The sequence below is a fragment of the Sarcophilus harrisii genome, chromosome 5 (genome assembly GCF_902635505.1).
Source record: "Sarcophilus harrisii chromosome 5, mSarHar1.11, whole genome shotgun sequence".
NCBI classification, from domain to species: Eukaryota; Metazoa; Chordata; class Mammalia; order Dasyuromorphia; family Dasyuridae; genus Sarcophilus; species Sarcophilus harrisii.
The window spans coordinates 5,081,602-5,103,799 of NC_045430.1; the positions used below are offsets into that span (position 1 = coordinate 5,081,602).

A 22,198-nucleotide genomic window follows, 5' to 3' on the forward strand; every position below is an offset into this window, starting at 1 on the left:
TGGTTTTGCAAGCAATTTTGGGTGGACTTCGCCAAATTGCCTGAGATCAGGATTCCTACGTCCTGTGGAACAATGAAAGGTACTTTAGGGCCTCAATGATACTCAAAGATAAAATGCTGGAAAACTAATAGGAGCAGCAAATTCATGGAGAAGCTAGATCCTCCTTTTAACAGAAGATTCTCCCAACTCTCATTAAACTTTTTTTCCTGTTATTAATTTTTATTTTTTATTTATTTTTAAAGCTTTTTATTTTTAAAACATATGCATGGATAATTTTTCAACACTGATACTTGCATAGCCTTGTATTTCAGATTTTCCCTCCTTCCCCCAACCCCCTTCCTTAGATGGCAAGCAATCCAGTACATATGTTATACACATTAAAATATATGTTATATCCAATATGTGTAATTATATTTATACAATTCTCTTGCCGAACAAGAAAAATCAGATCAAAAAGGAAAGTAAATGAGTAAGAAAATAAAATGCAAATGAAAAACAACAAAAAGGGTGAGAATGTTATGTTGTGATCCACATTCAGTTCCCACAGTCCTTTCTCTGGGTGGAGATGGCTCTCTTCATCACAAAATCATTGGAACTGGCATCAGTCATCTCATTGTTGGAAAAATTGATTGTTGTATAATATTGATGTTGCCATGTACAATGATCACCTGGTTCTGCTCATTTCATTTAACATCAATTCATGTAAGTCCAAGCCCTCTAAAATCAACTTCCTGATTTTTTTCTTATAAAACAATAATATTCCATAACATTCATGTACCATAACTTATTCAGCCATTCTCCAACTGATGAACATCCACTCAGTTTCCAATTTCTTGCCACTATGAAAAGGGCTGCCACAAACATCTTTGTGGGTCCTTTTCCTTCCTTTAAGGTCTCTCTGTGATAGAAGCCCAATAGAAACACTGCTGGATCAAAGGGTATTCACAGTTTGTTAACTCTTTGGGCATAGTTCCAAATTGCTCTCCAGAATGGCTGGATCCAGTTCTACCAACAATATATTAGTACCCCAGTTTTCCCACATTCCTTCCAAAATTCATCTTCATCTTTTTCTGTCATCTTAGCCATTCTGAGAGATGTGTAGCAGTATCTCAGAGTTGTCTTGATTTTCATTTCTCTGATCAACAGTGATTTAGAGCACCTTTTCATATGACTAGAAATGATTTTAATTTCTTCATCTGAAAATTGTCAGTTCATATCCTTTGATCATTTATCAATCGGAGAATGGCTTGAATTCTTATAAATTTGAGTCAATTCTCTATATACTTAGAAATGAGGCCTTTATCAGAACCCTTAAATACAAAATTGTTTTCCCAATTCATTGCTTCTCTTTTGGTCTTGTCTGCATTTGTTTTGTTTGTACAAAAACTTTTTAATGTAATATAATCAAAATTATCTATTTGGTGTTCAATTATGAATTCCAGTTCTTCTTTGGACCCTTCTTTCTCCATGGATGTGAGAGGTAAACTATCCTATGTTCTTCTAATTTGCTTATAATCTCATTCTTTATGTTTAGAGCATGAGCCCATTTCAACCTTATCTTGGTATATGGTGTTAGGTGTGGGTCTATGCCTACTTTCTGCCATACTAGTTTCCAGTTTTCCCAGAAGTTTTTGTCAAATAGTGAATTCTTATCCCAAAAGCTGGGGTCTTTGGGTTTGTCAAATATTAGATTGCTATAGTCACTGACTATTTTGTCCTGTGAACCTAACCTCTATTCAATGATCAACTTTCTCTTTCTTAGCCAGTACCAAATGGTTTTGATGACCTCTGTTTTATAATGTAATTCTGACCAGTATCTGTGAACAAAGATTTAGGCCAAACTAACATCTAGTGGAGTCCTTTATCAAAATTAGCCTATCTCTTAAGGAACCATAAGTCCTGTCAGCCCAAGAAATCCAGAAATGTTGATGAAAATCACCTGATGGAGAAAGAACTTCAAAGTGAAGAGTCTGAACATTTGGATTTATTTTCTAGCTCAGCTATCCACCATTTTCTTTGTGATTTGGAATAAGTAATGCACCCTTAACCTCTCCAGAGAACAGCATTTTTATGAACAAAAGTTATGGCTATCTCAAAGATCTCCTCCATCTTTGGCCTTTGGAATCCATCCATTCTTTGTCTCCTTAAGTCTCACTTCACTGGTTTTGTAGCCTGGGAAATTTGTTTTGTTTTGTCTCCTTCCAATCCATCTTGTCGTCCTTTTTCTGTCCAGAATTATTCTTCTGCCCACTTTCACCTCACTCGCCCCTTCTTTTCTGCCTAGCCCTGTTCCCTTTTTATCATGTCTTATATTTAGACTCTTTCATTACATATTAAAAGTTCCCAGGTTCCTACATCAGGGATGAAAGGATTAGCATGGTTTTCTCTACCTGTGCTATCAAGAAGTGAGGCGGGAAACCAATCCCATCCAACACAATCTCTCCCCTCTCTATAAAACAACCTAATGAACTAGTCACAAAGCCTTTCTTTTTTATTGTTTTTAAATTTTTATTTAATATTTTAATTTTCCCCTAGTTACATGTAAAACACATTTAACATTTGTTTTTAAATTTTTGAGTTGCAGATCATTTCCCTTCCTCCCTCCTCACCTCACCCCCATTGAGAAGGCATATGTGAAAGTATGCAAAACATTTCCATAAAAGTTATATTGCAAAATAAAACATAAATCTCTGTCCTCCTCCCAAAAAAAAGCCCTCAAAAATAAAGTTTTAAAAAAGTATGCTTCAGTCTGTATTCAGACACAAACAGTGTTTTCTTTGGATATGGATAGCATTTTTCATAATAGTCTTAGATCATTATATTGCTGAGAATAGCAAAGTCATTTACAACTGATGATCCCACAACATTGCTATTACTTTGTACACAGTACATTTCATTTTGCAAGAGCTCATGAAGGACTTTACAAATTTTTCTGGGAGCATCCTGCTCATCATTTCTTATACAACAATAGTATTTCATTTTAATCACATACCACAATTTATTCAACAATTCCCCAATTGATGGGCACCTTCTCAATTTTCAATTCTTTGTCCTGAGAAAAGAGCTACTATATGTATCTTTGTACAAATATGTTCTTTTTTAAAAATCTATTTTAAGATACATTTGTGCATGATTTTATAGCCCTATGATCATAGTTCCAAATTGCTCTACAGAATGAATAAATCAGTTCACAATTCCACCAACAAAGCATTAATGTCTCATTTCCCCCCATCTTCCCTCCAACATTTACCAGTTTCCTTTTCTGACCCCTTAGCCTGTCTAATAGGTATAAAGGTAGAATTGTTTTAATTTGCATTGTTCCAATCAATAGTGAGAATATTATTTAATATGGATAAATAGTTTGATTAGTTCATCTGAAAACTGTCTATTTCTTTTGATCACATCAATTGTGGAAAAGCTCTTTTTTAAAAAGCTCTTTAGAATATCATATCCCAAGCCCTAATCTTTAACATAAAAGATGCTAAATCTTGTGTTAACTTGACTGTGGTCCCAATATACTTGAATTGCTTATTTCTGGATGCTTGTAATATTTTCTCCTTAACCAGAGAATTCAGAATTTGGCTATTATATCCCTGGGACTTTTCATCTTGGGATCTCTTTCAGGACGGGATCACTGGATTCTTTTAATTTATGTATAATTGCCTGAAAGATGATAGTCTAGACTATTTTTTTATCATGGATTTCAGGTTGAACAATAATTTTAAATCATCTCTTCTATATTTATTTTCCATGTCAGTTATTTTTCCAATGAGATATTTTAGATTTTTTTCCTATTTTTCCCAATTTTTTGGTTTTGTTTTATTGTTTCTTATTTTCTCATCATGAAAATCATTAGCTTCCAACCACTCACTTCTAATTTTAAGGAATCATTTTCTTCTGGGGGTTTTTGTACTTACTTTTCCATTTAGACAATTTTGCCTTTTAAAGCATTCTTCTCATTAGTTTTTTTATTATTCCTTTTGAATACTCTCATTTCTCTTCACAATTATCTTCTACCTTTTTGATTTGATTTTCAAAATTCCTTTTAAGTACTTCCATGGCCTGAAGTCAATTCTTATTTTTTCTTCTTGTTTTGAATATAGAGGCTTTGACTTTATCTTCTTCTGAGTATATGGAAGATCACTTCCTTGTCACCATAGTAACGTTCTATGATAAGAATCTTTTTCTGTTATTTGCTCATTTCCCCAGCCTATTACTTGACTTTTTGCTCTTTTTAAAAGTAGGGCTCTGTTTCCAATATACAGGGTGCAATGTCCCAAGCTTCGTACATTTTGTGCAACTGTTCTCCGAGATCCTTCTAGGGACCTGTAAGTTTTCAGTTCTTCCAAGGTGATATGATCCAAGGAGAAGTGTGTTTATTATTCTTCTAGATGGTGTTTCTCATCTGAGAGCAACCACAAATACTCTTTTCTGCTTTGGTACTGTGACTAGGATTCTGATTCACTGTGGTTTTAAGTTTTAGTGTGCTAGTGTTCTACCTCACCCTGGAATTACCTCCTGGATCTGATTGTGAGCAAAGCAACAGAATTCTGCTCAGTGCTAGCAAAAAGACCCTTTTAATATCCTTCTTAACTTCTTATAAATATTTGACCCCCTTATTGTCTATGTGTTGAGACCTCCAAAAGCCACCACTGCTATTACCAATGCTGGGACTGCCATTGCTGCTACTGTCGCTTCTGCTAGTCCAGTGACTCCCAAGGCCCACTCCTGATTTACCAAGGCACCCCTCATGTCCTAGTGTGACAAACCTTTCCTTCTAACTTTCAAGTAATTTTTTGCATCTGTGGGATGATAGATCTTGAAACTGTCCCTTTTGTCACTACTCCTGGTTTTCAGGGACCAGCACTACACTGCTCTTCACCCTACTGAAACAGACCTTTCCTGCTGAGCTCCTTAGTTGTTTTCAACTAGAAAATTGTCCCTCTCCATTTGTTTGTCGATTCTGATGCACTAAAATTTGTTTAGAAGGTATTTGGTATCTGTTTAGGAAGGTATTTGGAGATGTTTGGGGGAAAGCTTACTCTACTCTAAATTGTGAATACATCCAGCCATTCTGGAGAGCAATTTGGAACTATGCTCAAAAAGTTATCAAACTGTGCATACCCTTGATCCAGCAGTGTTACCACTGGGCTTATATACCAAAGAGATTTTAAAGAAGAGAAAGAGGCCTGTATGTGCAAGAATGTTTGTGGCAGCCCTCTTTGTAGTGGCCAGAAACTGGAAACTTAGCGGATGTCCATCAATTGGAGAATGGCTGAATAAATTGTGGTATATAAATGTTATGGAATATTATTGTTCTGTAAGAAATGACCAACAAGATGATTTCAGAAATTCCTGGAGAGACTTACATGAACTGATGTTGAGGGAAATGAGCAGAACCAGAAGATCATTATATACTTCAACAACAACACTATATGATGATCAATTCTGATGGACGTGGATCTTCAGCGATGAGATGAACTAAATCAGTTCCAATAGAGCAGTAATGAACTGAACCAGCTATTCCCAGAGAAAGAACTCTGGGAGATGACTAAGAACCATTACATAGAATTCCCAATCCCTCTATTTTTGTCCACCTACATTTTTTATTTCCTTCACACTATTTCAAAGTCCGATTCTTTTTGTACAGCAAAATAACTATTTGGACATATATACTTATATTGTATTTAATTTATACTTTAACATATTTAACATGTATTGGTCAACCTGCCATCTTGGGGAGGGGGTGGGGAGAAGGAGGGGAAAATTGGAACAAAAGGTTTGGCAACTGTCAATGCTGTAAAATTATCCATGCATATAATTTGTAAATAAAAAGCTATAAAAAAAGGAAACTATTCTGTGATGGCACCCACAAGATCACAGTATCCCACAGACAGAGGGAGTAAAGTATACAATAAGAGAAAGAACAGGTTCCCCACAGCCAGGACAATAGCTTTTCAGCATGACATGCTGGGCACCCACCCTCACTACAACCATAGCCCAGCTCCCCTGTCAAGACACAACATATATACTGGGCAAGGAAGTGGAGGAAGTTTATTTCACATTGTGTGGAATTCTTGAATTATTTTTTTCTGGACATGGGCACAGAGCAGCAAAGACTGAAGCAGCTACCTGTACCAGTACAACAACCTGGGAAAGGGCATCAACACCTATGGGTATATGATAGGCAGAACCTTTTCATTGCTCGTTCATGCAAATATGTTATTAGATGACCAAATTTCTCTGGAGATGAAACAAGGGATTAAGACAGAAGTCACATAAATCAGTAAATGACATAAAAGTAAACTAAGAATCTTATCCCACCCAATACTTAAAATATGCAAGATTTATAGTGATAGTGGCTGGCCATGGAAACCCCATCATGCTCTGTTCACTGAGAAATTTATCCAATGGATTGTTCAGTCTCCATCATTCAACCTGCCACTAGTAACAAGAAATATCAGCAAACAAGGAACCATTTTTCAAAGCAAGGTAAGCAACCATGACCTGTTACTTTTGGGGACCAGTATTCTATTGAAACAAAGAGCTTCCATCCAGAACTTCCCACCACTGTTTTTTTCCCACAGAGGCAGACAATGTCAGCTAAGTGGTGCTGTAGTGGATAGACTGTGGGGTCTAGAGTCAGGAAGACTTGAATTCAAATCCAGCCTCAGACAGTTGTTAGCTGTGTAACACTAGGCAAGTCACTTAACTCTATTTGCCTCAGTTTTATTATTTACAAGATGAACTAGAAAAGGAAATAGCAAACCACTTTAGTATCTTTGCCAACAAAATCACAGACAGGATCACAAAGAGTCTGAAATGACTGAACAATAACAACACATATATACACAGAGCAAGTCTCCTTTATTTGAATGTGGTTCATGCCATTATCTCTGTAAGTCTTGTCTCCAGGTTGAGGTAAGGAATCAACCAGAAGTGTTTGGTACTAGAGGACTCCTCTTGCATTGACTATAGCAGTTCTATGGAGGGAGGCCCTGAGAGCTTCTAGACTTTACTTTCTGCCACAACTTGAGAATGGCACAGAGTCATACAAAAGGCCAATGGCTGATGGACAAAGATCTTGTAATTAATAAAACGAAAGGATAGTGATGTCTAAAGGAGGTCTGGGAAACTTCTGAGAGGGGAACAGAGGAAAGAAAATTCAGTGTATAAATAAAAGGGAGGCCAAAAATGAATAGATTGGAGAAGGCCCTCATCTGCAAGTCAAGACACAGATGCCACTGCTGACTCTGCCACTTATGCGCTAAGGGGCAACTAGGTAGCTGATATCTTAGTAAATTCCATTAATTTAGTTTCCCCATTTCTTTTTCAATCTTTGATTCATAATTTGGCTTGCTTGAATGGGGGGATTTTTCTGGAGATGAAATAAGAATTGAAATAGGAGCCATATAAATCAGTAAATGACATGGAAATAAACTAAGAAAGTTGCCTTCTAATCCCATCCAAAATTTAAAATATGCAAGATTGACAATGGTTATGGATGGCCATAGAAACCCCAATGAGATGATTGGAAGTGACACAAAAACAAAATGTAAATTTTTTGTAATTAAAAAAGAGAGAGAATAGAGGTATCCGATGGGGCTTGGCTGAGGCATCCAACAACCTCTTTTTATTGCATTCACCTGTGGGATCCCAGATGTTGCCCTTAAAAACTTTTATGAAACTTGAAGATTTGAAGGGTTGGAGGGAATGAACAACATTCTTGAGCTCATAGCATTTGTGTTGATCACAAACCAGTCACAACCACTGATCGCCATGTAGAACTCTTAGTTTTGCCAAGTCTTTCACCTAGATGACCTTATTTGATCTTCAAGATCCCATAAAGGGGTCCAACACCAAACCAGGACACAATGGGATGTGCTTTTTCTATGTGCCCTAAATAAACATGATGGGAACTTTGAAAAAGGAGTATAGATAGAGAGATGCCTAGGCTCAGATAGTATAACCCACTCTATTTATGGAAAGGGAATCTGAGATCCAGGGAATAAAGAAAGTCCTTCAGATACAAGACTTTTTCAACATGCCAAACTGCTTTCTTTAAGAGAAAATCAAAGAATCTATAGTTTAAAAATAGTCACCACATCCATGGTACTTTCACCTTGTTCCAACCTTGAAAAGGATTTGCAAGGTTGCTTAAGTGGTCCAGAGCCCTTCTCTCCTCTCAATGGCACTGAATTGTAAGGAGAAAAATAAGCCATGTCTTCAGGTTGCTGGAAGGGTCAGGGACGAGCATTGCTGTCAAATACATAGAGAACTATTTTGGGGATGCTAGAGTATTATCTGAAGCATCTGAGTGATGGGCAAGCTTCTAATCCTGCTGAGTTGATGTGTTCAATGGTAAAATGATTTTTGCCTTGTGATAGAAATAGCATCCTCCAAGCACACATACCTACAAACCCTCATATGCTTGTGGAAACTATGATCCACTTTAATTCAGTGATACCCATCAGGAGACACAATTTACAACCAGCCAATACAAGCTAAAATGGGTCATAGCTGTCACTGGGCTTTCAATATTTGCCCCGTGAGCTCCCCAACATCCACTTCTCCTGGGCCTGGGCAACTCCAACCAACTTGTGGTTATGCATCTCTAAAAATAAACAGCATCTGGGGAGGGGTTGCATCGGCTACCTCTATTGTATTATACTTTGGGGTACTTTCAGCCTTATTTCTCAATCTCTACTTTAGACTCTTGTCTTTACAAGGTGAGATGAGATGTACCATCCTTTGGTCCCTGATTGTAGGTTTTAATTTTGGGCTCTTTGTGATGTTAAAACTATCACAACCTTACTTGAGGAATGAGACTTGGATGCCCTTGGCAAAACTTCTGATCTCATCCAGGAGGAGCTCCATGAAGGAATATTCCCAGAACAGTGCCAAGCCAGTAAAGGCTTGATAGATGTCTTCACCTTCACATATTCCTTTCATTGGAGTTATGTGGCAGATCAACTTATAATGCTTTCTACATACTTTCCCTCCCAAGTGACACTGCTTTCTCCTATCTCTGTGCCTCTGCACTGATGTTGCTTCATACCTAGTATCTTCCTCTTCATCTCAGGCTCTCAGTTTCCCTAGTTTCCTTCTAGACAGTACTCCAACACCTTCTGTGAGAAGCCTTTCCTAGTTCTCCCAACTGCTAGTGCTTCTAACTCTATGTTCCTTGTAGTTGCCTTGTTGCGCTGCACTGGGATCCCTCTGGGTTACTTTGGAATTACCTTGTATGTATCCTGTATGTAACTATGAATGTGTATGTTGTGCTACACTGGGATCCCTCTAGGTTCCTTTGGAGTTACATTGTATAAATCCTGTATGTAACCATGAATATGTATGTTAAGCTACACTGGGATCCCTCTAGGTTGCTTTGGAGTTACATTGTATAGATCCTGTATGTAACCATGAATATGTATGTTGTGCTACACTGGGATCCCTCTACATTACTTTGGAGTTGCACATATTTTCTCTCCAATTAGAATAGAAGCTCCTTGAGGCAAGTAATTAGTTTCATTTTGTATCCCAAGAAACTTCATTAATTGGTTGTTGACTTCCAATAAAGCCAAGTTTTTTCAAATAATGAACCTGACTTTTGTACAAAATGGGGTCTCTTAGGAATCCTCAAAGGAGTTTCTTGAACAGAGGATACAGATCGTGAGTTACGGATGAATTCTTAAAACCTTCTGACACCTGGCATCCATCAAACCATAGAATCTCATAGAATCAAGTGTCTACTCTGATTTGAGACTTGCTTCTGCCCCTTACTTTATGTGCTTAGTCAAGTCATTTTGTCCTTTTTGGGGCTTGGTTTCCTCAATTTTTAGTCCAAAGTGAAGATGCCAAACTCAAATATAAATAGATCTCTACAGGCTGCATATTGACTAGAAAACCATAAATTAATATTATCTATGTTGCATTGTATTTTTATTTATTTTATTAAACATATCCCAATTATGTAGGGTTAACCTTGCCTACAGACTGTGGATTTTACTTCTTTTAATCTAATTGACTTCTAAGCTTTCTTCCAGCTCTAAGTCTATGAATTGGCAATAATTAGCCCCATTTTATAACCCTCAGCTAGTAGATCAGTGAATAGAGCATGTGAATAGAGGGGCTCATCTTCCTAAGTTCAAATTTAGCCTCAAATTTGTGTGACCCTGAGCAAGTCGCTTCATTCTGTTTGCCTCAGTTTCTTCATCTGAAAAGTGAGCTGAAGAAGGACAACAACTATATCAAAGCCCAATTCACAGAGCTAAGAACAAAGAAAATCCTACTGCCTTTGCCTAGGTCCAAAAGGCAAAACCAGAAGCAAGTAAGAGAGACTACGAAAGTTAGTGACAAATAATTTCACATTTAATAGAATCAATTACTGATGCTAAATGAATCCAGCATTTATTTTCTTAGAAAACAAGGACCTCATTTCCTGAAGTTATATTTATCTTTGTTTATACCTTATTTCCCCCCTAAAATGGGAGGTGCTTGAAAACAGTTAATTGTCTGAGCTATGCATTGTCCCGCTACTCAATCACAGCTTAGACCTTATGCAATGTTTGTTGAATGAATGAAGCATACGGGAAGCCTCTGATGCTGCTAATTGCATGATGAAGCCCACCAGATTCTGGGCTAATCTCCAGAGTGACCACTGCATGAAAGGACTCTTGCCCACTGTTATTTCCACTCCTTCAAATAAAGCATGCCACATTTTGATCAAAGTGATTTTTCTGCCCAAGCTATCAGGCCTGGCATGTAATTCCCATTTGCCGGGATGGTTCCGAGAACAAACACTTCTTCTATAAATCATGGAAACAAGGCGGAGGATTTGAGAGCTGTGGATTCCTTGAACCATACTAAGTGTTTGGCCTTTCATTAAAGGCTGCCCCTGCAGAACGGCTCAGCTGAGGCTCCTCAGTACCAGCGTCTGATACTTTCTCACTATTAAAGGAATTATTTTCAGGCCTTTTGATGAATAACCTGCTTTGATAGCCATGCCCCGGCATTATGAATGGCTAATGCAAAATGCCACAGGGTACCAGGAACTCAATTATGGCCTGGCTTGGCTATGGCTAGACATTGGAAGGAGGCTGTGTGACTAGAGTCATAATTCTCTAACTGGCACAAGATCTACTGGATGGGTAGAAGAGGGAGGAGCTAAGGGATTGAGAGCTAGGAGCAGTAAAGGATCAACTCATCCCATTCCCTTAAATCTGCTCATCCTCTCTTCTCCATCTCTGTGAGAGAAAGCATCATCCTCCCATGAGCCTTGCTTAAAACTTGAGAGGCCCATCCCTTTTACTTCACGCCTATATCTCATCATTATCCAAAGGCTGTGACTATATATATCACATCCATTCAATTAATCAGTTAAGTATTTTTAAGTGCCTACTAAGTGCTAGGCTCTACAGATATATACAAAGAATGAATCAGATCCAATTTTCAGGGATCTTATATTCTAATGAGGGAGATACTAAATGCATTTACAAATATTGCACAAAGTTAATAGATATTTATGAATACAAAGTAATTACGTCCCTCTCCTTTTTACTCACACTGCTAAAACTCCATTCCCATGTCTTAGCTCTTCTAGCCTAAATTTTTGTTGTAATTGCTTACTGGTTTCATTTGTTCCTTCCTTTCCCTATACCGATCCATCTTTTTTGTACCTATATGAGCCATCTTCTGAACACACTGATCAAAGTACTCTTCTAGTCAAAAGCTTCCCCCATTGATTATTCCCCATTACCCTAGAATAAAGCATAAACTCTTGTTCCTAGAATTCAAGGTTTTCTGCAATCTGACTCCAAGCTACTCCTCCAAATTTGTTTCATACCACTAATTTGCCCCTTGCCTATAATGCATCCATTATGGTTGGTACATCATCTCTAATCTCACCATTCCATTGCCCCTTTCTATGCCTTTGCCCATAACGCTTCAAATGCCTATAACTGACTCTAGTGCCTTCTCAGACACCTGAAATCTCCTCCTTTTCATTGTCTACACTCAGCTGTCTTCTTCTCCTCCCTGAATCCTTCCTTCTCCTCCTTCAAATGAAATTACTCTGTCTGCTTTCTCAATTTTTTATGGATAAGTTATATTTCTCTTCTTTCATGCTTATTTGTGATTGTGACACACACAACATAAACTAGATTATATAATTGTATGATGAGATGCCTCATACTTTTTTGGAGGGGGTAGTAAAGGAGGTGAGGAGTTTGCTGAGACCTGTGATTCTGGTATAGAAGTACACACATGGGGATACCATCTACTAAAGTAGATTAGTGTCTTATTTTAGATAATTGCCTAGCACATCACAAGTTTAGATGATTGGCCCAATCAGGTTCATAAAAACCAATACATTTCAAAAGCAGGCCTTCAACTCTTTTTGACATGCATTTATTAAGTGCTTACTATATGCCAGACACTGTATTCAGTATTAGGATTCAAAGAAAGGCAAAAGAGTTCTGCCTCAGTGGAATGTAATGAAAGAGATAGCATAGAAATAATTAAGTGCATATCAGGTACATAGACTGTAAATGAAAGGTAATTTTAGAGGGAAGAAGTTAACAGTGGAAGAGCCTATGAAAAGTCACCAGTGAAAATGGGATTTGAGCTGAATTTTGAAGGAAGCCAGGGAAGTGAAACATCTCTAATTTATTATTTATTTTTAAAGAGTGCTTAATACATAGAGAAGGACAAACCTGGGACATCTATAAACCTTGAAACCATGATCAAGGTGTTAAATGAAAGAATCTTCATGCAAACAACTGTCAGGATAATTACATTTTAGTTGAGAGAATCAGCTTTAGGAGTTCCAGATTAGAGAACAGTGGATAAATAATAGTCGCAATGAAAGATGTCCTGAGGGTTTAGTGGACTACAAACTCTCCAGGAATCGATAGTGTGACATTTAAGCCAAAAGTGTGTGTATTCTCAGGTTACATGAATAGAAGTAATGACTAGAATTTAGGAGACAATGCTTTTGATGAATCTGGCCCAAGTTAGACTAAATCCAGAAACCTTTTTCTCTTCTAGGAAGTCACATTTTAAGAAAAGAACAGACTGAAATGTGTTCAGAATGTAGTGTCTATTATGATGAAAGCATTGGGGAATGTTTCACATGAACAATGAAGGAAGTGGAGCTATTTAGGCAACTTAAAAAGAGAAGAGCCAAGGGATATAATGCAGCAGTTATCTTCATAGCAGAGCATGAAACATACAGAAATTGAGATCAATCAGTAAAGATCATGGTCCACATGGGAAGCCTAATCCCAACATGATCTTGTACAAATTCTCTAGCTTCACCTCATCTCTGAAATAAGGAGTTTTGACCTAATAGTCTCCAAAATCTTCTGTTCCAAATCATGTCTTCCATGGGTCTCAGTTTAAGGCTGCACCCATTCAGTGATTAAGGATAGGAATCAATTGAGACAAAGGCTCTCTTCTATCCCATCAAGCTACCATTTCCACACCATTTCCATCTCCCACACTATTTCCCAAGGATTCCATTCCAAGGCTGTTGGGCATCTCCTTATCTTTATCTTTTAGAAGCTCTAGTTCCTTTTTTCCTTCAAAGATTTTCCCCTGATTTACCAAAAATCAGTTCTCTCCTCTTCTTCTAAATGATTTCATTCATATTTCATATTTATTGATCTGTGTCCATCTCATCTCCCTTAAGTTGAATGTAAACCACATGAGAGCAAGAACTGTTTCATTTCTGGCTTTGGATCTCCCACATGTTTGGCACACAAGTAGGTATTGCATAAATGCTTACGAATGACTTAAGATTGTGCTAAAAGACAGCAGCAAAGCTGTGGAACCAAGGGTCACAAGAGTGAGTTTGAGTCTGCCATTTACTTAGTCAGTGACTGGAATGATCACTTTGGTTATGAATGTAGCTGATTGAGAAAGGACCTTCCGGCCTCCAAATCCGATATTTTTACACATGGAGCCACCTAGGCAACAAAATGATTTTCCTATTGGATCATGTGACTCCCTTACTCAAACAACTCCAATCTGCTACTTGCAGCCAGTATCAAATGAGGAACTCAAATTTTTAGCTTTTTAAACTCACAAACTGTCTTCAACTCATTCTCCCATCCTCCTTCTATGGAGAGTAATCTCCTTCCCCTATATTAAAATGTAGCCAAATTAGTCCCATTTCTATTTCTCAAATATTATCATCTCCCTCTATCTCTGAACTTTTCACTGACCATAGAATATCCATTTCTCTCAGCTTTACCTCATATAGCTCCTCTCTTCCCTCAAGTAATAGCTCAAAGCACTGTCTCCTACATAAAGTTTTGTCTAACACCTTTCCTCAACCTTCAGGTGCCTTTCTTCCAAAATGACCTTGTATTAAACTATATTGTATTTGTCTGACTATATATATATTATATGTATTCTGTATATATTTCTTTATACTTATCCCTTCCACAATGTAACATTCCCCATCATGGCTTCTATATATCTCAATTTTGTAAAAGGAATTCAATGGGAATTTTGGAGTTTTATGGAAGCCATGGACAATATGAAAAGGCCAGAAAAAGTTTAGAAATTCAGAAACGCATAAAATATGTTTATAGTTTTATATCAACATATTTACCTTTTAATACCATCATAATTCAAAATTCCCTGGTACTAACAAGTGGGCCAAAAATTTATGCCGATTTTCCAGATTGCAGGAGCATTTGGTCCCTAGCCTCCGTGATGTAAAAGGGTTATATGTATGAACATAGATACACACATGTATTTGTGCTTATCTCATACATTAAAATATATATTTCTTATATAATTCTTATGAGTATTTTTTCTCATTCTTTGTATTTGCATCACCACAGTGAACTAGGATTGGCTTTCCAAGGTTACTCTATGTAATTTTTGTTGCATCACTGGCCTTTCATCAAGGTTAAACATGAGCCTTCTACAATGGATGGAGATAGGATATCTCTGTAGATAGAATAAGTTAAACAGTACCTGAAATGTTCTCAGATCCTCCCCAGTCCTTTGCAGTCTTCTTAGGGTATGAAGATCTGTGTTATGCCTGGGATTGCTGGCCTCAAATTTAGAGATGAGAAAAGTGAGGCAGAGTTTGCACAAATTCATTACATTTTTCTTTGTATTTTTTCCTAATTCATTTCCCCTGCCTTCCACCATCCCATCTGCTCCTTTACTCTTGGTACCATTTTAAAGATTAGAAAATTAGAGATTTTAGAAAGATTTTATATATCTAGATGTCTATATCAATTGATAGATGATAGATTGAGATCAATAGATTGAAAGAAAAAAGGAAGGAAGGAAGGAAGGAAGGAAGGAAGGAAGGAAGGAAGGAAGGAAGGAAGGAAGGAAGGAAGGAAGGAGGGAAGGATAGATAAGTAAATACATAGATGGATGGATGAAAGGGGTAACTAATAAATGTTTCATCCACAAGGGCAAATGACTTCATTGGGTATCTAGGGAAATCTTTGGAGGAAAGGATGGAGCCACAGGGCTCTCAATAAAATCTGAAGCTCTATATTGCCATGAATACAATTGCTCAAGACATTATTTTTTCTTCTCCCTCCTAAGTCCCTGATAAAAGGATGCACATCACTCCTTGTTGTTTCTAATTTACATCTCTAGAGATGGACTTTATAATTTTTAGCTGATATGGCAATAGAAAAATAAATATTATTTTAAAAATGAATATGCTAAAATACTTCGTGGTTTTCATTGTAAAAACTCAATTTGGCTTCCTCTGCTTCTCCTTTTATGAATGTTAACATCTTTAGGAGCATCTTTATAGATACAATGTTCAGGATAATTGTGGGGAGGTGGGAATTGGAGAGTGCTGATGACTACATTTGACCAGATTTACAAGGAAGTAAAGAATGAGAACAATGAATGTTTATTAATGATGACTTTCATTTCTGTAGCACTGGGTGGTTAAATACATTCCTCACAGCAATTCAAAGGGGTGGGGAGTGCAAGTACCCTTAATCACATTATTAAAAAAAATTGAAAAGTCAGGGAGCTTACTAAACAGCCCTCAAATCTCACAGCCAGCAGTTGTTGTATCCAAGACCCAATCTCCATGTTTTGATATGTTCAATCCCACCACAGTGTTTGAAGTATGTGTAATTTGATGGGGGGGGGGGAGGTGACTGATAATTTTTGTTATTCTTTTTTTTGGGGGGGAATGGTAAATTGGGATTGTGTGATGGTATATATTGCATGGCAAATTCAGTCCACAAGGCAGTCACTTCCTAGAACACATAGACCATTGAAGTGAAAGTCATGTCTTTGGAGAGAACAATTTTGAAATTGCTGCAATTTGCCAATCAGCCTTACTGGAGCAACTTGCCCTTCAATTTCCTGGTCAATATGGACAGTAGGAGTAGACCTTCAGCTCCTGGAAAGCAGAGATGAAGCTTTAAAAAAAATGTATCCACTCTGCCCAAGACTTTGTATAATAATAGCTTAATAAATGATAGCTGAATGGTTTTGGAGCGGTCACCTGCTACTATAGGAATAGTGTAGGAGATCTATCTGTTTGAATAATAATTGAATAATATAAGCATCACATATATTGCCCAATTTTGTCAATGTATTAATGTGTTTTGCTGATTTTCCCTCTCTTACTCTTTTGCTTTAAAAGAAATTTTTGTGTTATAAGATGGTGGTAGACTGGGATAGAGGAATAAAGGAGGAAATTAGGAAATGTAAAAACAAAAGATAGTGATTGCTGATTTTAGAGAAAAATAATTTGATTTGTAGTCAGTAAATCCAGGTTTAAATCCAGATCTGTCACTTATCATGTGTATAACTTGGAACAAGCTTCCTAGACTCAAGGAGTCTCAATCTTGTCATATATAAAAGAAAGGAGTTGGAATGGCAGACTTCTTTCTTTGCTGCAAATCTTCCCGTGCCTACCCTGAGAGGCCAAAAGGACTGATCAATTTTTTCATGTGCTTTCTGAGAAGATTCACTTGACTACTGCAGTATCTCCCAATGTTCTACTGACTCACAGAGTCCTGGACCAAAGGGAAGGCAGGCAGTATGGTCAATTGCCTGGTGTTTGCCAGTACCGTGAGGGGATGTCGAATGTATTTATTCCCTAATGGGTGAAGAAATATATTAAATAGGAGTAACCTAAGAGCCCCTTGCCTCGTTTTGCCCAGGCAACTGACAACTATATTTATGCCTAGGCTTATAATGGGCACAGCCTCACTCCCTCAAATTAATCCATTTTTTACCCAGATGGGAATGGTCACAGAGGTTCTCAATGAGCATAAGCCTGTTCTTTTATTCTCTCCCGCTTCTGGTCCTAAAATAGCTGCCCATTGACCATAGTTTTGGCATTAAGTTTTCCATCTTCATTCAAACTCATTGTCCCAGAGTTTTATTCTGCTACTTTGGCAATGGAAGAATATAATTTAGAAGTGATTAGCGTCTCACACTCCATATCGGGGAAAAGAAATGTTAAGTGGCAAAAGTAATGAATGCAGCCCATTTATCTCCAACCACTTTCAAAGCACCTGTCTCTTTAAAAAACTCTATAAAAAGACATTGCTCAAAGACCTCTGATCCTTCCCACGCTGTGGCCATTAATAGGCTGGCTCTGGAATTATTCAGCTAAAGAATCCTTAAGATCAGCATTCAGCTTGTTAGGTACAGTCAGGGCTTATTTCTACTCTGAACTGGGTTAATACCTCCATAGTTTATGCCTCTTTGCTGTGTGGGGTGTATTTAAAACAACATGCTATCCATAGACAAGTACATCCAAGTCATCAATGACCGCAGGCAAATTTGGGATTTAGAGGAACAACGGTCTTCTCTTTCTCACCACTTTATTTGTCTTTGCACTTCTGGGCTCTGGAGGCTGGACTTCAAAAATGAATAGGAATTTGCAAGGGAGAGTGACAGACTTCAGAAAGAAATCCCTGTGTCACTTCTTGTTTTAATTCACACTTCCAAGTCATTGAATCTTAGAGCTGGCAGGACTGAAGAGGATGGTCAGGGTGGCTTGGACCTGAAAGAGAATCCCTTTGGTTCAATCCTATATCAGTAGTCTTCAAGCTCCTTATCAGGCTCCCATTGACAGAGGGCCTCCATAGCTGCCCTTACAAACTCTGCATCGACTTGTTAAGGTCATCATGGCATAATGTCAAGCAGGGTGAGAGGTGGCTCTCCTCGACCTTCATTCAGTGTGCTTTCTGCTGCTTCTCTAAGACCAAGAGTAGAAGCCCTTTATACCATTCTTTGAATTTGAATTCTCATTCTTTGAATACTCGTCCAGTCTTAGTCTCACAGAATCTCAGAACAAGTCAGGATCTTGATGGCCTCTAACAAATCTCTCCCAAATAGTGGTTATGAAGGTTTTGCTTGCAGAACTACAAAAAGGGAGCTTACTCCCCCAACTCACACACACACACACACACACACACATACACACACACACACACACATGCTCTGATTGCTCACTTTTTTAGACAACCCTAATTGTGAGAAAGTGTTTCCTTACATCACAAGCAAATGTTCTACTTTATCATTTCTGTTCTATCCATATGTCATCTGACCTCTGGAAATCAAGAGAATGAGTCTAATCCCTTTACATGAAACGATGCTTAAAGACACATGCATACACACACATGCACAGCCATAAAAATTCATGCCTGTAAAGGCACACATACACACAAACTCATATATAACACACTCATGGGTCTTCCCTTCAATTGTGCTGATTCCATGTGGCATAAATACAAGACCTTTTAACCACTTGCCTTCCTCTGAATGTTCTCCATCTTATCAGTGATTGAAAAAGTGGCACAAGAAAATAAGTCACGAAGCTCCAAATATGACCTAAGCAGGAATGAGCACAGAGATCCTTCCTTATCCAAGAAGTTCTGCCTTACAATACATCTCAAGATCAAATTATTTTTTTGGGGTTCCTTACCACATTATTGGCTTATCCATTTTAACTATATCATGTCCCTCTTAGACTTGTGAAACTGATTTTGCTGTTCTTGTACCATTGTTTTCAATCATCTCTGAATCTTGGTGACCCTAATTTGGGTTTTCTTGGCAAAGATACTAAAATAATTTACCATTTCTTTCTCCAGCTCATTTCACAGATGAGGAGACTCAAGCATTCAAGGTTAACTGACTTGCCCAGGGTCACAATGCTAGTAAATATTTGAGACTAGATTTGAGTTCATAAAGATGAGTCTTCCTGCCTACAAGCCTAACACTATCCATTGTACCATCTAGGTACATTAATGTGAAGCAGAGTCAAAAGTGACATCTTATCTTACATTTACCCCAATTAAAATTATTTTGTTTTAACCTAATAGTCTATTCTGTCCACATTTTTTAATCTTTTGGTCTCCAAATCCATAGAAATCTAAGTGTCTTCAGTCAAATGGATCCATATTGATGAATAGCCATCTTATAAAGGAGAACAGGCCTTGGCTTCTGAGGCATGTACATCCAGATGTTGTCTCCTTTGTCCTCAACTGTGGTTCACAAATATTCTCTGGTCTATTAGCCAAGAATCTGCCACCCCCATTTTTAGCCACTACATCTCAAACACAGAGTAGCCACTTTAAGAGCAGAAATATAGAGTCTAATAAAAACAGCTGCAGATGTTCCAGTTCATGATATGGAGTATAGGCAATCTACAAATATCAGCCTTCCATAAACCTGCTTCTTTTTTCACAGAATCCCAGCTGTTATCAATACCAAGCTATTCATTCATATTCATTTGTTTCATAATAATATGTGCTTATGTATGTGGGTATATATATATAAAGAGAGAAGAAGAAGAAAGAAGGAAGGAAGGAAGGAAGGAAGGAAAGGAGGGAGGAAGAAAGAAAGGGAGGGAGGCAGGGAGGGAGGGAAGGAGGAAGGGAAGAAGGGAGGAGAGAAAAAGGAAGGATATATTGGTCATCTGGGCATTTATCAGGGATAAAAGAACAAGTAAATGCTTAGAAAAAGGAAAAAGAGGATCACTCTCTGGAAGGGGATCTGGGAATGAACACCATTAGCTTCATTTTTACTTCTATCCCATCTCAGCTTTGGAAATAAGAGGCTGACCATTGCTTTAAGAATCCTTCATGACTGCCTCAATCATACATGGCTTTCAGGTAGAGATAAGAGAAAAAAGACAAGACTCCATAAATCCCTGAGCAGATCCTCTCTGGGAGCAAGGAGATCCATCCAGAGGGGTACAAGTTACACAGGATTAACTGCCCTTGGGGAAGAGGAAAGAAGAGATTACATTATAGTTAGTCACTTTAGTTCTTCAGAATCTCCTGAAACACTTATATGATTGAAGAAGAGGGAAACTATCTCTACTAGCCAAGGGGGTCAACTCTACGGAACTTTTTCCCATGATACTGTTAACTGGAACAACTATAATGATAAGAGATAGCTAGAAAAATCTCAGTAGTTTGAAGTTGTGGGGAGGGAGGGAAGGAGAAAGGGGAGGGAGGGAGAGCCAGACAGACAGACAAACAGAGAGAGAGAGAGAGAGAAGGAGGGAGGGAGGGAGAAGAACAGGGAGAGGGAGAGAGATTTTGTTTCATATCACTTTTATTTCTGAATATTCTCCCTTCCTTTTCTCATCCATTAGAACGGTTTTTAATTGTTTTACTCTTTTCTGATTATACACGCATATTAACTTTTTTAAAGACATTTCTTTATGAATCATGTTGGGAGAGAAAAATCAGAGCAAAAGAAAAAAAAACACAAGAGAAAAAAAAATACAAAAAAATCGAACATAGCATGTGTTGATTTACATTCAATCTCCATAGTTCTTGTTCTAGATGCAGATGGCATTTTCTATCCAAAGTTTATTGGCATTGCCTTGGAGCACTGAAATACCGAGAAGAACCAAATCGTTCATAGCTGATCATCACATTCTTGCTATTATTGTATACACTGTATTCCTGGTGTTGCTTCTTTTGCTCAGCATCAGTTTGTGTAAATCTTTCCAGGCCTTTCTAAAATCAGCTTGTTCATCATTTTTATGGAACAATAATATTCCATTACCTTCATGTACCACAACTTGTTCAGCCATTCCCCAATTGATGGGCATCTACTCATTTTCTGATTCTTTGCTATTAACATTTTTTGCACATGTGGAGTCCTTTTCCCTCCTTTATGACTTCCTTGGGATACAGACCTAGTAGGAGTACTGCTGAGTCAAAGAGAATGCAGTTTTATAACCCTTTAGGTATAGTTGAAAATTGCTCTCCAGAATGGTTGAATCATTCCACAGCTTCACCAACAATGTCCCAGTTTTCCTACATTCTCTCCAACATTTGTCGTTATCTTTTCCTGTCATTTTAGCCAATCTGAGAGGTTGAGGTGGTACCTCAAAGCTATTTTAATTTACATTTCTCTAATAAATAGTAATTTAGTGCATTTTTTTTCATATGACTATAGATGGCTCTAATTTCACCATCTGAAAAATGTCTGTTCATATCTTTTGACTATCAATTGGGGAGTGACTTATATTCTTATAAAATTGACAAAGTTCTTTATATATTTTAGAAGTGAGACCTTTATCAGAAACACTGACTATAAAAAAATTTCCCTGGCTTTATACTTCCCTTTTAATCTTGTTTGTATTGACTTTGTGCAAAAACTTTTTAATTTAATGTAATCAAAATTGTCCCATTTTGCATTTCATAATGTTCTCTAGTTCTTTGGTCATAAATTTTTCCTTTCCCTAACGATCTGATTAAATTATCCCTTGCTCTCCTAATTTGCTTATGTTATCACCCTTTATGTTCAAATCATGTACCCATTTTGACCTTATTTTGGAATGGGGTGTTGAGATGTAGGTCTATGCTGAGTGTCTGACATTATTTTCCAGTATTTTTTTTGAAATAGCAAATTTTTACCCCAGAAGCTGGAATTTAAGGTTTTATCAAATACTAGATTATTATAGTCATTGATTATTGTGCCTTGTTTATCTAACTTGTTCCAGTGATCCTCCACTCCATTTCATAGCCAATACCAAATGGTTTTGATGAGTGCTGCTTTTATAATATAGTTTTACTTCTGGTACTGCTAGTCCACCATCCTTTGTGTTCTCTTCATTTATTTCCTTGATATTCTTGACCTTATATTCTTCCAGATGAATTTTGTTGTTATTTTTTCTAGCTCTATAAAATAATTTTTGGCAGTTTGATATGGCACTGAA

The 22,198-nt window shown here is 37.5% G+C and overlaps 1 long non-coding RNA gene across 6 annotated transcripts in view; it reads right to left on the reverse strand.

The window, feature by feature from the left end:
• Positions 1–22,198, reverse strand: part of LOC116419272 — a 211,556-nt gene that overhangs the window by 97,781 nt on the left and 91,577 nt on the right. For 4 of the 6 annotated variants that reach the window (XR_004229533.1, XR_004229532.1, XR_004229530.1 and 1 more), the window contains exon 4: positions 14,986–15,066. The exons of 1 other annotated variant lie outside the window; for it this stretch is intronic. This is a non-coding gene — a long non-coding RNA (uncharacterized LOC116419272). The remainder of the gene's footprint in view (positions 1–14,985; positions 15,067–22,198) is intronic. One more of the 6 variants, XR_004229531.1, reaches the window with a different exon arrangement.